Here is a 17,115-nt window from a genome sequence, read left to right on the forward strand (position 1 = left end):
ACACACACTTTTTGCAAACGATCTTATTTGTTTACTTTAGTATTAAAAATATTGCGTTTCATATATAAATGCCAACTTTAACTGGTTAGTTATAAATTTTTTAGACAATGGGGAACATGTTATGTGAGAGCGAGATTCGAACTCAGACCTCTGATCCGTGAGTCTATGTAATCGATGCATTGGAATCCACAACCCAGGTCAATTTATTAAGAGGATATGTGATGCCAGAAAATTTTAAAGAATAAGAATTTGAACGTTGTTTTTTTGTCACTCTCTCGCAAATGCCACCCCAATGCTGTACGGCGTCGGGATTATTTTGCTAAAATCAACTTTTCACTGTCCCGTTTTCCATACCCCAAAATAAACCGATTATAAACATTACAACAGGAGAACATTTAAGACAAGGGAATATGGAAGTTCATGCATTAACAGGTCTTATGACCTATCATCGGCAGGTTGAAGTGGCCACTTTACAACTGTATGAAATTCGCCATTTTGCCTGTTTGATTCGACAGATGGAAAAATTAACGAAATATGGATGTTGAATGTTACACAGTGTGTAAAGTGGCAACGATAGGTCATAAGCCCTGTAAATACCTAGACTTACAAATCCCTTTTTCTCAAATGTTCTCCATCTCTGTTGTAAATGTTTAATTTTAATGACTTCTTAGGGGGTAAAATCCAGTTTTTTGTCTACAAACATTTGGACAATTGTAAAATTTTGTAACAAACCGATTTGTTTAATATTTTTTTAGAAGGCGTATCAGAATAAAATTTTGTGTGTCGAGACTTTCCCGTTTTTGAAAATTATTTTTTACATTCTAATACCGTACGTCCGAAGGCGGCAGAAAAAAAACAGGACGCTTTTTAAATGGTCCCAGCTCTCATTCGAAACGATTTATCAAAAAAGAAAAACAAAAGAGACGAGACGAGTGGAGAAAGAGAGATGGTAAATATCTACATATATTGCATTAAAAAATCGTTGGTAGGTACAATAATTCAGGGAGGAAATACAGGGATACGTTTGTATAAAAAAGACATTTGAGACCGCATTTCTTCTTTACTCCTGTTTGGCTATGATGTCACAAGATTCTATATATAATACAATGCTCTTGTTTTTAAAAAAATTATTAAGTCGTATTCAGAAACAGACCTAAGTAATATTATTATTTTTATAAATTATGAAAAAAGTATTATCAAAATCTGGTTTTGGTCCCGTGGCTAGTGTTGCGGACTCACGGATAAAGGGTCCGAGGCTCAAACCTTACTCTTCCTCAACTTTCAATTGCTGATAATGATTTATTTACAACTCGTTGAAAATGGCCATTAAAACAGAAACATTTCGGCAATAAGAACGTTAAAATGTCACAATATCTCTTCTTTTGCTATGTACAACGACGTTATAGCACCTTTTACAAAAGGATGTTTAAGCATAGTATTTGAAGGGTTAATGATGATTTCCAACCTTCTTCGGGGAGTTGAACCATAAGAAGAAAAAAAAGAAAAAGTATTAATAAATATATTTAACCTTTAATATGTGTATTTCCCTTGAAAAGAGTAGCAGTCAAAACAACAGGTAAATTAATTTCAATCAAAAATTAGTTTATATTTCTAAGTATAATATGTTATTTCAGATTGTTAAAAAAAAGCTAATATTATTTATACGTAGAAAGCTCATACTATTTCGATACGAAGCTGATTATTTTAAGTGGTATTTTACTCGGTACAAACAAAATAATAATAAAGAGTTTATAGCGACTATTACTGGATACCGTTTTTTTATTGATATCATCATTTATTGGATAATAAAACATAAGGACGTCTGCATTAAAAAGCCCTTAGCTTATTGGAAAAATTCAAAATCGCTGTGTTCTCATTAAATTGAAAAACTTGCGCAATTATTCTTATTTTGAAATTATGAAAAAGAACAAAACGAATTTCCGTCGTTATGAAAATTATTTTATAGCGCAGAGATATAACCCTACATCCATAGTTTAAAACATTAAACTCTACATTAGCGACAATATTATATTTTAATAATGGGTTATTCATAAAAGAAAATTTCCATGTAAATGGGAAAGAACGTAGATTTTTTAATAAAAAATTACACAGAAAAGTTTAATACCTATACATGATGTTATATACTTGGGAAACTAAAATATATTTCGTATGTTTTTTTAATTAACTATTTTATTGTTTTTAAAAAGATTGCATACTTTTCCCATTTGTTCAAAGAACTTTTTTTTCGTAGGTATATTTGTATATCATTTAAAAAATTTTATAATTTTGTATCACTATGATATTTGATTATGATTGCTGTGGCCGAAAAAGTTAGATTAATTAGCTTAGCTTCAGATAATTGAGATCCACTGCAATGAGTGTACTTATTCAGTGCCGTATCCATAAAAAGATTTTGAATAATGTAAAATATACGTACATATTTTATAATTATAAATAAACCGTGGTTTAATAACAAAACATGAACATTTTTGATTAGCTTTTTTTTTCTTCAATTTAATACTTACGATAGAAAGTATGTACACGTATGGACAAAATGGACACATTAACTAGTTTATCGACTTCCAAGAAAATGAATTCAATTTTAATCACAGGAGTTATCTTCGGGTAAATGGATACTTCGTTTTACAGTTTCATGGACAGAAATGTATCCACAATTTTATTTCTTGTATTACAAGGGTGTTTTAGTGTAATTTGAGTATTTCGCAGGGGAAATATGAACCCGAGCTTGCTTACAAGGGCAGAATAGGAAAAATAAAATGTTTTCTTTATTGACATCGTTAAATTTCTTTCAATTTAGACGCCGCTCTGCTCCATTCGTGGGGCTTATTAAAATAAAAAAATTGCAGGGAAAATATTTTTTTACGAAATACGGAGACAATATGGCGCCAACCAAGCACGGCAGCGGGCGCTGTAAATAAAACACCCTCAACCCATGACCGAAAATTCTTAAAAAATAGAAAGGTAAGCAGACGCCAGAGCAACTCAGCATTCAGGAAAACGTTTTATAAGTGGAAATAAAGTCTGAAGAGCCATCAGGGCCGAAAATCAAAAGAAATGAACATAATAGCGGTAATTCATATTAGAAACTATTCAAAAGTATATTTTTAGATCCTAGTTTCTAATATAATACTTCCGATACTTTGGCCTTTGGTTGGTGGATACATCATATTAAATGACCATCGTTTTTTCTATGCGGGATAAGTAATTACACCGGTGTTTTTAATTAAAACGAAGTTTCGTGATTCAAAAGCACGTTTCTCAAGCGAAGTGTACGTGCGAACCACCGTTTGAATGGTGTCGTCCCGTAGTATAGTGATGTTAGTTAAATAATAGGGGTGGGGTAGATGGCATCTGGGTAGTAAAACAAAAGAGGCACGAGGGACTAAAAGGAGCAAAAGAGCGGGCGGTTGGCGCCCAACGTGGGGCCCTGAGGAACAACTTACTGTCAAGTCGTAATGATACGGTTAAGTGAAAAGTACAGCACTCTCGTTGTGATAACTTTCAATTAAACACGACTTCGTGCAAAGAAATGAGGTGACTTTAAGATGTGTAATGATGAAAATACCGAAATTCTAGGGAAACGATTTCATTCTACCTCAGAAGCTTTTACACATAACGCATAAAATCTTAGATGGTGGTTTACTTAAATTTTCTGTTTGGAGTAAAACGTGTACACAATTAAAATTAATTATTGAATAGGGAGGTTGTACCAAGGTTTCGGGGTTTTAGCGCGTTTTAACCAAGCAGTTAATTTAAAGAGTACGTTATTTGCGCAAACCTCTCACAGGTCAAGCCACATCGCCAGCTATAGCTTTCGTGCAAATGTATGACCATACGTCTTTAGACTAAAAGGCACATAAAAGAGGGCGCGGAGCGAAAGGAGAGGGTGTGGGGATGGAAGCGGAGTTCGGAGACGGGGACAGACCGGAGTCTGGGAAGCGGAGACACCTGCGCCGACCCTTACGGCACCCCCGGGACCACAAATTCTTATTAACCCCCAACCCCCTTCCTCGCGTGGCTATGCCAAATGGGCCGAGTTTCATTGCCTAAGTGTTGCCGTATGTTTTGCTAGATATAGTAGTCATACATGACTAATATGTTAGAATGTTTACATTTTACAGCGCTTGAATTCTAAGTAGAAATGGTAATTCAAGATTTTATACGAGATTGGTAAACGAAAATGAAACCACGTTTTACCTGCAAGTATGTAGGTTCAAGCAAATTGTGTCACGGCTATTTTTACACTTTTATTTTAAAGCCATCTTCATTTTTGATATCCTTTTAAAATAAGTCAATTAGTTGTGGAAACTCGATTTATTAAATTAATTTAAACATATACGCCCAAGGGGCATTAACAAAAATAGCAAACAAAGGTAAGTAGGTACAAACATACTAAGTAATCGTTATTGAAAACAACATAATATTTCGAAGTGTGACAAAAGAGGAATCAAAAAAAGATGTTGTAATGCACATAAAAAGTAAAACCCAACATTACAAAATACATGAAAAATAAAAATGTAAACATATTATTGGTTATGTACAAACTAATAATGCATTAATAATTTGAAAAAAATACTCGGCTTAACTTCACAAAGATCAACACAAAAATTTAACAAACATGAATGTTACACAGTGTGTAAAGTGGCCATTTTAACCAACCAATGACAGGTCACAAGCTCTGTAAAAGCCTATACTTACCTATTTCTTTCTACGAGTATAAAAGGTTCTTCATGTCTGTTGTAATAAATTATATTTCTTAATCTTTTGTTAAATATCATAAAAGCCATAGAGTTAAATACAAAACTCCCCCGTTAAAAAAGACATGCACACCAAAACAATTTGATGAAGAAACTGAAAAGTAATGTAATCCTAAATAAATAATTCTGTCGGTTTAAAAAAAACGTGTCTCGTTAGCATTCCCCCTCTCTCTCTCGATATAAGTGTGGCCACGGGGAATAATCATTTACGGCTAAATGATGCCCATTAAGTTGGTGTTTTTGCAACAAGTCTCATCTTTATTTACGGCCTGCGCCTTGCAAGATGCTCCCTTTTTGCGGTAGATCCTAATACAAAATAAAAGCGCAGACAAAATACACAGATTTTATTTCCGTTCCGTTCCGGTGGTAGCGCGGGGGTTAAAAAATTCATCTTGTTTTCTCTACGAAATTGTTTTTATTAATCCAACAAAATAGAAAACGAATTATTCCTTCATCTAAGGCAAACTGGATATTTCCATTCCGACAAAATGTGTGTGACCTACATATGTAAATTATCAAACCGCGAATAAAAAGTTTTTCCACATTAGGTTGAAAAAATATTCTTTGTTTATGTTAATTGAACAGCAAAAAAACGTTGTTGGGTGCCTATGTATATCTAAAACCTTAGCTCAAGCAATTTTCGTTATTTATATTTTTATTTATTGAGTGTTTTGTTATAAACATGTGATTTAAAATAATTATTTGTGTTTTTGTCATTTTTATAAGTATTTCATCTTTGCCACCATTTAACGTTATTGTAAATTACAGAGAATGCTAGGAAATAGACCGTAAAGCTACGGTTTCTTAGGAGAGCGGTACTGTCATCTAGCGACCGTCGTGTGGCTGCAGATGACATCATTAAAATGTTGTACAAATCAATGGCGCTAGTTTCCTAGAGAGCGTTGATTGTGAGCAGAACGTCAATCATCATTTGCAAGACGGCCGTCATAGTTGTGCAAACAGCCTTTGAACAAAGTATTGTTAGATTTTTTTAGAAACCATGATATTTGATGTAATGTAAAGATTTACCTGAGACTATAAAACAGCCCGGTAAAAATACACTTTTCGGGGAAATATTCAGACATATAAAATATCGTGTTAGTACAAAAAATAAAATATCAATAAAATCACACGGTTTTTGTACATGAGAAAGTTGCATGACTTTTAAATTATTCAAAATTAAAAAAAAAAACTGTCAAACTATTTAATATGACAGAGGACAGATCGCATTTCAGCGAATAATTTTGGCAGACAAGCCGTCGCGGCAGCCAGATGACACCGCTTTCTTAGTTTACATCTCTAGACACCGTTTAAATATTATTGCAACCACCGCATTCCCGTATATTACGGCCGCTAAATAATGACACCGCTTTCCAAGGAAACCGTGCAAAAAAAAAATAAGAGTCTGGGACACTACCACAGTATCACGAAAGTGATACTTCGTAGTTGTTCCAGCATTGTTTGAATAAAAGGAGTGAGAGCATATTTATTTTCAATTTATCGTCGCTTACCTTTTTATGAATGATTGCTACTATTAAAGTAAATTTTGTATCCCCTAAATCTGCGGTACAATGTTATCCACTTAGTACAACTTAATGTCTATTTTTTGCTTTAAATGAAAATATTTTCTATTAAAAATGGTTAAAAATGATCTACCTAGATAAAAAATCATTTTGTTGAATACCATAAACGCAAGTTCTCTTGGTGCAAAAATGGCGGTCTTAAAAATGATAATTTAAAAAAAAAAACAATTTTTCACAAAAATAATTTGAGACAAAAATATTCAGTAGTTTAAAATCATCGAGGAATGTTCTAAGATAGTCTTATTGTATTGAAATTTAGATACTTTTGTTAGATTTGTGTGGAAATCACTTTTCTTTAAAAAAACTATTTATAAACAACTTACCTATTTGACTGACTTCCTGGATATAAACTCCAAATTTCCCTCAGAGTTTGAGCCCATCTGAAAGTAAAATAAAACGGAAATTAGAAATAGCAGATACTTTTAAATTAGCACATACAAGTTTTTTTAAAAAAGAAACACGTTTAAAATAAACGGATCTTAAAATAACCATCTGCTAAGGCAGTTTACATAAATAACGTCTACAGGGAATATGATTCCAGAGAGCGATTTTTTAAAAACCTTGTATTGATTTAGGGAGAATAGATAAACAAACTCAAGCGATTTCCTGCAACAGTTTGTAAGCTCTTAACTTTAAGTTGCAATATTTACAGAGCGTCAAAAATAGTTTTTGTTTTTAAATAAGAAATGAAGGGAAAAAAATATAATAACCACTAACAGAAATTGAAAACAAAACAAAGAAGTGTGACATATTATTTAGTTTTCTTCTAAAATTGTGGTAAAAGTAATATTACTGAAGATATTAATCGATACATTTTTTTTATTTATCATTATATTATCACTGTATTCACATTTTCGCTTAAAACTTTTGTATTACGAGTGTAATTTAAAAAAAATAAATATTTTAAGTCAGACGAAATTGTAAACCGATCAATATTTTTTCTGTTTGTTGTTCTTTGGTAGTTTTTTTCTACGTTTAAGAAGCGACTTTCAAGAGGGTGAAAATTACGTATGACGATTTTTTTTGGGCCAAAGGATTTGATTTGAATGGAATCTTTATAAAACTGTTGTAATGAGTATTCCATTTAATAAAAATATAAAATTAGTTCGCATATGACGGGAAATCATTATTGTTAGTATGAATGAAACTCTTTTGTCTAATTAACGATCGTTAATTGAAGAATTTTTTGGAAATGTATTAAAAAATCTTTAATATTTAGGCAGTCAGTAGTTTGTAATAAACTGAAGGAAGCGTAATGAAGGGGATGAATGTTTGAAGTCTGTCGGCTTGGTAACGGTTAGGAGCACGCCTTCTTTTAACGCCCTCCACCTGACCAACACGTGGAAAACTAACGCATGCACCCTTACGTTGGGCCGAAAGACTTAAATATATGATTGACAAACAACTGTCCTGAAATAGAAAAACTTTCCTGAAATATGGACATTCCTTTCCAAAGCGAGTTTTTGATTAAAGAAAAAAAAAGTATAGGCCTAGTGATTATTATTAAACCACTAGTGAAATACGGGTTTGTTCAAATAATTATTTTTCGATCTTACAGAGTCGTGTTTGGTAAATTACTATGTATTTTAGTCCAAAAATAATTTTCTGTAATTACCCAAATTATTTTCCACCTGTTCAAAAGGGTTTTTCATTTTTCCATTGCTCATAACTTAAAATAAACTACTTAGAAATAACTTATTTCTTCAAATACATGTAAGTTTCATTACTGTAATACCTAAATTTATTATTTTTTCGTAGACTGATTTTGAATTAAACAGTTTTAAAAAAATACGAAGAATATAGAATACTCGTACATACCTTTATATATGTGGAACACAATAAATGCTTAAACATTTAATACAAGAAATACAATAACGTGTATTTTTTTAAGACATCGAAAAATTATTTTTTTTAAATCCCAACAGTCACTCATAATTCATTATAAGCATAAAAAACTAACGAAACTAATAACGTGTTGTATCATACCATAAAACATATCTCACAAATCACCACGAATGTAAAAAAAAAAGAAATTTAAGATGGCAACAAGGAAATAAGTAAAAAAGATAGAACGATACAAAAAGTTTTAAATAAAGTAAGAACTGGATATTTTTTTTGTCATAATAAGTCTGTAAATAAGAGTTTCTTCAGCGGAACTAAGGAGCGCTAGATTGACGTGGGAGAAAACGAGAGTGCTGGCTGGCGATAGGGTCTCCTGCGGCGCTATTCTGAACCGCTCTTACGGCCGTAGAAAAAAACCTTTATTTCTCGCGTTTTATATCTAAATACGCAAGGTAAAAGTATTTTCGACGGCCGCGAGATCGTTTGGAATAATATCACCTCTGGAGGCAACTGGTGATGTCCACATGCTCCAGTCACACAAATACACATAAACACACCCTTTTGTTGTACCACAATTTAATATGTATGATTTTTATTTAGAAACTTCGCTGGTCTGTCTTTAAACCGTATCTTTTTTAGGTTATTTTATCATTGTCTACTGTTTGGTTCAGAAAAATAAATAAATAAACAAATCTTTAATCAAAATTGTCCATGCCTCGATTAGAAAAGACAATTCATATATTCTTGGTATAACTGCTTAAGAGCTTACTTTAAATATGATTTTAAAAATGCTTAAAATATTACTTAACGTCGACTTCATCACTTTTGAGATAGCGATTTTCCTGACAAACAAAACTATATGATGAAGTAATGACATGCACTGTTTGTGTAATGGTGGGTATATGAAGCATTCCACACAAACGTCACCCTTCGGTAACCGAGCTTAGCACGAGGGGATGGGTCTTGGATTGCGGTGACCACAAATCCTAGATTAAGCTAGATGTCCTGGATGGTGAAACGTCTGCCCGGATTTACACATCCAGTATAATCCCGAATGTTTACTTCAAAATACACCACCACCTAAAGATTAATGTGACAAAAATGTCAGACGGCCGAATTAACAAATCAAAACGTTTAAAAAGTACGTATTTTAAACATTATTTTTATTAGGTACAATATTTTGAGTGTGTTAAAATATTTGTAGGAGGGTGGATTTTACCCCCTAGAAAATTCATCAAGATCATAATATATTACAAAGTTTTCTGATTTACCCAAATATTTTAATTTTGGTGGCCATTTTTAATGAGTTGCAAATAACAAATTTGAAATTTTTTTTTTTTGTATTTTTTAAATTTTTATTCTAGTAAAAAGGCCACATAGTGCAGAGTCAATTCTACCATATAGAAAATGGAAATCAAGTTGGTGTAGAGTGGGGTTCGAACCCCAGACCTCTAATCCGTGAGTCCGTAGTACTAGCCACGAGACCACAACCCGACTCTACCATGAATAATTTAGTATGTAATGCAAAAAAAATGTTTCAAAAAAAGTTTTACATAAAATTAAGTCAAAATATATTTAATATTTCATTAAATCACTTTGCATTGAACACAATGCATTGAATTTTCGTATTCCAATAGCGTAAAATAGTAAGGTTGAATTGATGCAACCAAGTTCGAAATGATCCAGAGAAAGTTCTACATCGCAAACTGTTTAGTTCATAGAAGATTAGCTTAGAAGTTAAGGACCTATTTAACTACATCACTGTTATCCGTTTAGATCTATGTACATTGAAACGTGGTTTGCCAAGTGCATTATGAAGATTCTGCATTTGATAAAACCAATTATCTCAATTCAGTATTGACTAATAATATTTTAAGTACATCCAAATGTTTGCAAACATACTAGACTTCATCTTTGAGGAGTTACTGAGAACCAAATTTGTTCCAATGGAGAGAGAAAACTCTTTTCAGAAGGGAAAATGTAAATCTAGGCATTAACAGGGCTAACGACCCGTCATTCACTGATTCAAGTGACCACTTACATACTGTGCAACATTCACCATTCTGAATATGTTTAAACATCTATATTTCCCCAACTATAAAACTGACGAAATACTTAATTATCAAGGTACAAAAAGAAGTATTCAATTAAAAATTTCTTTCAGGTGTTGCTTAGTAGGTGAAATAATTCAGCCCGATGAATTCACCCACACCAAAAAAGATGTCAACTCTTTTACTTCATAAAAGTCGACAGATGGAAGATGCCACTTAAACCAGCTAATGACTGGCCATAAGCCATTTAAAAGCTTAGACTTCCATATTCTCTTCTCAAAAATGTTTTAACTCTCTGTTGCAATAGGCTTAAATGTAACTCCATATTTATTTATGACTTTGTTAAAATCAGGCTAAACGCTTTTAAAATTAGATTTCTCGGGCAAATATGTAGTAAAATTATGTACGATAAATGTATGTCAAGGTTGCATTGGCAGGAATATAAGAATTATTGTCAACATTAAGAAAGAACGGTAAGACTTGTACGACCAAATCCTAATTTTTTTTATTAAAATAAAAAATTAACATTTGCATTCGTATGATCTTAAAAGTGTTTTCCCTCTCTGTTGCAACAAATTTAGAACAATTATAATTTACTAGAAGAGCTTTGTAGAGTTTTATTATTATTCTAGCGGAATTATTTTATTTTTTAATATTTTGTACGTGTGCAATAAAAAGCACTTACGAGTTGTCGTACAAAATAATAATAATAAAAAATATACAAATCTAAAAACTATATTTTAAATAAAACACAATAAAGTAAACTGTTTATTGCCTCTGTCTTTCTCATCAGGGTGTAATTTAGTAATGAATATCAATATATTTTATAATTTTAATAATGTCTACTAAATATGAAATCTAAATCTAAACATATGAAGGTAAAAGTCAAGTCATAGTATTTTATCATGCATATTTCGTCGGCTTCGTAATGTCATAGTCAGCGCGTAAGTCTGCCATGCAAGAGGTTTCGGGTTCGATTCCTGACATGGTTAATATGAAATATTTATTTAAAAGGGTGTTTTCACACTAGAATATTTCGTAATCCCTGGACTGGTACCTGAAGCGTAAGATTGATCATCTTACCTTCGTGTAACATAAATGATCAAGATACGCTGTGATGGGTGTACCAATGCAGCGCTCTATGCACCACTAGGTACGGAAAGGGAATGATGATGATGTTTTGTTTTCATTGCAGTGAAAACTATATTTTTAACAATATTTCATGACAAATTTTCGATGTGTCCGGGCAGGAAAAGAATTAAATTCTGATTGTGTAATAAAATCAAAACCCTGGACGAGTGCTTTCGATTCAGCCTCGTAGTATAGTGGTTGAATAAAAAATATTAATATTAAAGGTGGCCAATGTTTTATAGGTGCACAAATGTCGAGATCTGTGCATTATGTAAGGCTGCTTATGTAATTAGTCAAGAAAGGGGTGTTGAGTTGGTTTGAACATTTGGAACAAGTGGACAGCGAAAAAACGGCTAAAAAGATTTACGATGCTAATTTTGATGATGAATGCAGGAAATTTCATATCAAAAGAAGAAGATAGACATATCAAAAGTTGAAATTATCGGGTGCTTGCGTGAGAAGAGTACGCATGCAAATACATAGTGGTATGGGATTCTATCCTTTCTGCCTACCCCTACGGAGAAACAGCGTAATGGTTTGTTTCGAAACAAGTTGTGGTAGAGTGCGGTTCGAACCTTGGTCTTCTGATCCGTGAATCCACGGCACTAGTTGGACCGCAAAACACTTCGTTATCAACACCATTCGGACAAGTGACATCGATTTCAATACAAATCTAAGCAGCCATTTAAGTCTTTTGCGTAGAATCGATTTAAGTGTACCAAATACCGAATCGCTTTTGAGGTTGTTCATTTTGCCTACTTTCTAGCAGGGAAGTGGTTTGTGTACCTCGGGGGCTCTGAGAATACCCTTAGCAAAATACAGGGAGCTTTTGGTTTGCTTTGGCCCACAGCGCAGTAATGTTGTGTAAGTGGATTTGCTCGTGTGCTATCTGCTATCGTATTACCACTAACAACATTATAGAGGTAAATCTGTTCTGAGACCCTGTTTAAAGAAATATAACGAACACATTTGAGATAAATGCAGTTTGCGAAAATACGACAGTCAACAATATTTGTAAGACCGGACTGAATTCCAATGGAGAATATTTCGGAAAACAGAATACGGATGTTAAAACATGGGCATAGAAAATGTTTCATACTGTGTGGTCCTTAATCTAGCCAACGATAATTCGGGAGCCGCGCAAATACCTAGCGTTTCATATTCTTTCTAAAACAAAACGTTTTCCGTTTATGTTGTATTACGTAGAAAATACAGTTTGAGTGCTTTTAAATATTTTTTGTAACGTTAAAAACAACACTTTAAAAAAAATAATTTACATGGTGGGGTTTGACTATAAAGTCAAACTCGACTAGTGAATAAGTTTCTACCCAAAAACCACAAACAAACTACCGCTTTCCCTCCGACCAATGCCGGGCAAATTAATCGTTTACAAGGTTTAGCCAAATCCATGATATTAAACTTACTCCGTTTCAAATCAGACATTGAAACCGTTTATTGATTTATTTGTTTGCTAAATTTATTGAAATAATTTCAATGTTTGCCTAAAAATACGAATAGGTTTTTATATAAAAGTATTATAAATTATTATTTTCGGGTATATGGAGTTCTAGCCATTCTCAATGTTATTTTGACTAGATTATGGGCCTTACTAACTTGGTATAAAGTTACACCTAGGAATAGTAGTAGAATACAAATGTAAATGTCATACTAATTATAGTAGTAGAATAAGCATGATATTACTATTCGTATTCTACTACTATGCCTAGGCGTAACTTTATAATAGGTTTATTACCCATTATGTGATAATTTATTTTACACACGGCGTATTATTCATTATTCTGCCTTAGGTGCTCAACAATGATGGATATTTTTTTATTATTTCATCTGCTGATTTTTGTGCGTACAAGTACAAGCTTAAAACTTTATTGATGTGAGATTTTACCCAATCATTATTTCATCGATTAAGAAACGTCTAACCGTCTTGACAAATTCCCTGGGGATTTAACTCCAGTATTTGGCTACCGAGATTCAATACGTCGCATCGCGTCGCACTGACGAATTCGACTTAAACTTTAATACAAGAACGCTGCCCTGAGAAATGAGACTACAAAAGTATAATTATGAATAAAATAGAGATAGAAAACATAATTTTGATAGGAATATACAAGTCTTGGCATTTACAGGGTTGATGATCTGTCATTGGCAGGTTTTGAGTGACAAACACAGTGAAACATTGACTTTTTTGACATATGGTTAGTATTAATTACATCTTAATCATCAAACCATTATTCGTACTGGAGAGTACACAAGACACTTCATTTGTTAAGTAAATGCACCGGGTCTTACGAGTTATGTGCGAGTCTAGGGACAGTGAAATATTATAGTGTAAAATTACCTACACACAAATATTCGACATCATGTCGACTTTCCCTGGAATCGAACCCGGGGTCTCAAACATAGTAGACGAATGCGCCATCCACTTTACAGCCAAGCGAATTTCTCCCCGCCGATTTCCATTTCAAGGATTTTAGAAAATGTTTACCTTACGGTAGCTATCGAGTCCAAGATTCTGATTTTATTTTACATGCAGAGCTGTATTCTTTGAGGATAATAAAGAAGTTTTTTAAAGGAAAACAGATTTAAGTAGGGTAAAAGGACAATTTGAAATACCTCACACTTGGGTTATAAATTATAACGGAAAAGGATTTAAAATACTCTGACGCGGGGCAGGATTTAACCCTTAACCGAATAGTCGATCAAAGTCCACTTATGAAAACGTCCCCCAAGCGTTACCCAAACATAGGCTGTTGTTTCAATGGTTTACCAAAATGGTTTCGTTATTATTGTAGTATTTGAAGGCTGGCCAGAAAATCAATAAACACTTAAGTATCAATTTTAACTAAATGTATTCAAAACTGTAAGCTGTGGTTACGATATACGAAACAACAGACATAAACTAACGGTGAATTTGAGAGGTTAATAGAAAAAACACAAATTTACCTAACATTTACATTCTAAAATATAACTGTTTCATAATGTTTTACAAATTAACTTTTACGTTTAAATAACAGCGGCGTCCTAAACAGGCTAATAAATGCCCGTTCTAGAGACTTCAACTTACAAAGTCATACCTGCGTACTCAACTAACGAACACCGAAGTGCTGAGTGTTATAATATAATTACTTTAAACAATGAAATCACGTTGGACGCGCTAGGTAGCTTGCACACGTTTACAAGAAAAAATCAGTTACTCATATGATGTTATTATAGAAGCAAGTCTATTTTTCTCCTTTTCGCACTTTTCGTGGTAAGACAAGATAGGGTATCTACTTCGCATAGAAAATAAATCGAAAAATTTATGTATAACTAGATATCTCGATGAATATGACATCGCTGATAAAAGTGTCAGATTCCAAAATAGGAAATTTCGAGAGAAATTCTTTTTGGAAATCGGATAAAGAAGATTCCTGCAATATCGAATAAGACGAGTGATGGATTAGTACAGGGCTGTCAATTATTTTTAACTTACGCGATCGGCGCCGAAAAAACGAGTATTTCTCATTTTGGTTTTCTATTAGAATAACGAGATTCTGATTAGATTATTTGCCGTATTTCGAAATTCACTAGTCCGAACGTTTATTCACTTAAAAAAAACTTCTAACCAGAATTTGAATTTTGTCAAACAAAAAATAATCTTATTCATGTAGTATTATTATATTAAATTAAAACAATCTAAATTACTACTTTTTTTATGCACTAATTTTGAAGAACATTATGTTAAACATTTAATGAAATAATTTAAATTTTTGTAAGTACCACTTTATTTCTTATAATTTAATAATTAATCGGCAAAACACTATTTGTGAATTGTTTAGATTGATGAAGTATTATTGTATTAATTAAAACAATCCAAATTACTACTTTATTGTTTAATTTTTGAAGCACTAACTTTAAGGAACATTATTATCCAATATTATGAAGTAACTTTTGAAATAATTTCTATTTGCACTAACTAGATTCGGCAAAACAAGAGTATTTTGCAGAAACTATTTAGTTATTGATTTGCCGAAACAAGTTCATTATTCAATTATTAAGTGCTACATATGTAAAAACAAAGTTATTTCATCGTAATATTTCGCACATTATTTTCCATTAAATCGTAAGGACAAAAAAAATTCAATGAAAGTTTCGTTCTATACATTTTGTATTGACAAAACTGTCTCATGTCGCCTTTAATCGGTCTCATGGTGTAGTAGTCAACGCGTTTTCCTACCATAAAAGAGGTCTCGGGTTCGATTCCCGGCATGGATGATTTGAAATATTTATTAAAAAATGTTTTTTTCCACTAGAATATTACACATTTCCTAGACTGGCACGTGAAGCCTAAGACTGATCATAAGACCTTCATGTAACAAAAAAATATCAAGATACTCTGCGATTGGAGTACCAATGCAGTGGCCTATGCACTATTAGGTGCGGAAAAAGAATGATGATGATGATGATAAAAAATGTAAAGCATGTTGTTTACTGATATATATTTTTTTTAAAATTACAGCATTTTTTTATTTATTATCTAATAAAGGAATAATTAATATTGTTGCGAGGCAGCAAACATGTTAATTTTTGCTTCCTTAAGTTAGTTCATAATGTCTTAAGAACAAATAAACTTTTAATAGCATTACATTTCGTACGAAATGTTATTAAAAAATGTATTTTTAAAATTATTTTTAAATATTTAAAGGCTTTTGCATTTCTTTTATTTATTTAGGCAACTCATTGTATAGTTTTAAACCCTTGTACAATGAGTTTTGAGTCTGTTATTCTTCTCATTATCAATCATATCTTTTTTATCCATTATTGTGTACGTTGGTTAATTTTTAAAAACATTTTATATAACCACTTAATTATTTATGAATGAAAGATGCAAAATTGAAATATACATTTTCTTATTACTTTCATACCATTTTCTTTTGATATGTGCATTTTTCTAATTTTATCAGATATTTTACGACTTTATTTAATGTCGCTTTAATATCTCGGAGCCCTACAAATCATTTTTGCCTTGCGGCTAAACGAAGCTTCCCAAATCAGGTGTGTTATATCTCATTTCTTATATCGGATCGAGGTATTGCAAAGTTTTGCCGTTAGGAAAATGCGACTTATATCACATGAACAACTTCGCGGAAAGAGCTTAAAAGGTATTCAATCTAAACTCAATATCCTATTTAAGAGTCGTTAAAAAGTTATTACAGTTTGAAGTTGTCTCAATAATTAAATAATTTCAATTTAAGATTATTTTAAAGGACTTTTGGTTTACGACATTAAATTTGACGACTTACCTACCTAATAAATGCACGATATTGAAATACTGTTACCGCGCTAGCATTTCACTTATTTACTATTTTGAGAAATATGACATTGAGAACGTTAAAAAGTCTTTTAAATTTTGTACGAGCAAGGTAAAAAGTAGATATGAATTTACCCGCAAAGGAATCTCGAAGTTTAACTTGCAAGTAGGTTTAAATATTCACTAAATGAGATGCAAAAATTTCTCATTTTATTGATTGATTAAACTGTTGGGTCTATTTATATTATGTTCGCTGATTTAATTTAATATCTGCCTCGTCTTCAAATTTTAAACATCTAAGGAACGCTTTCGTAAAAAAACTAATATTAAAGAATGAGAAAAAAATATAAACAACGTTAATATCTTTATTGGATTGGTCAATTAAAATGCAAATACCAATATGTCTTTAACCTAGCAGGACC

General features: G+C 32.2%; 1 protein-coding gene across 1 annotated transcript in view; it reads right to left on the reverse strand.

Moving 5' to 3' along the window:
- The window catches only part of Ddr (discoidin domain-containing receptor 2), a 633,418-nt gene that overhangs the window by 390,405 nt on the left and 225,898 nt on the right, over positions 1–17,115 (reverse strand). Inside the window, exon 4 of the mRNA XM_088243797.1 lies at positions 6,685–6,741. The gene's annotated coding sequence lies outside the window, so the exon portion shown is untranslated. The remainder of the gene's footprint in view (positions 1–6,684; positions 6,742–17,115) is intronic.

The sequence above is a fragment of the Micrasema longulum genome, unplaced genomic scaffold, assembly GCF_059751315.1.
Source record: "Micrasema longulum isolate JH-2025_06_02 unplaced genomic scaffold, ASM5975131v1 h1tg000234l, whole genome shotgun sequence".
Taxonomy (NCBI): domain Eukaryota; kingdom Metazoa; phylum Arthropoda; class Insecta; order Trichoptera; family Brachycentridae; genus Micrasema; species Micrasema longulum.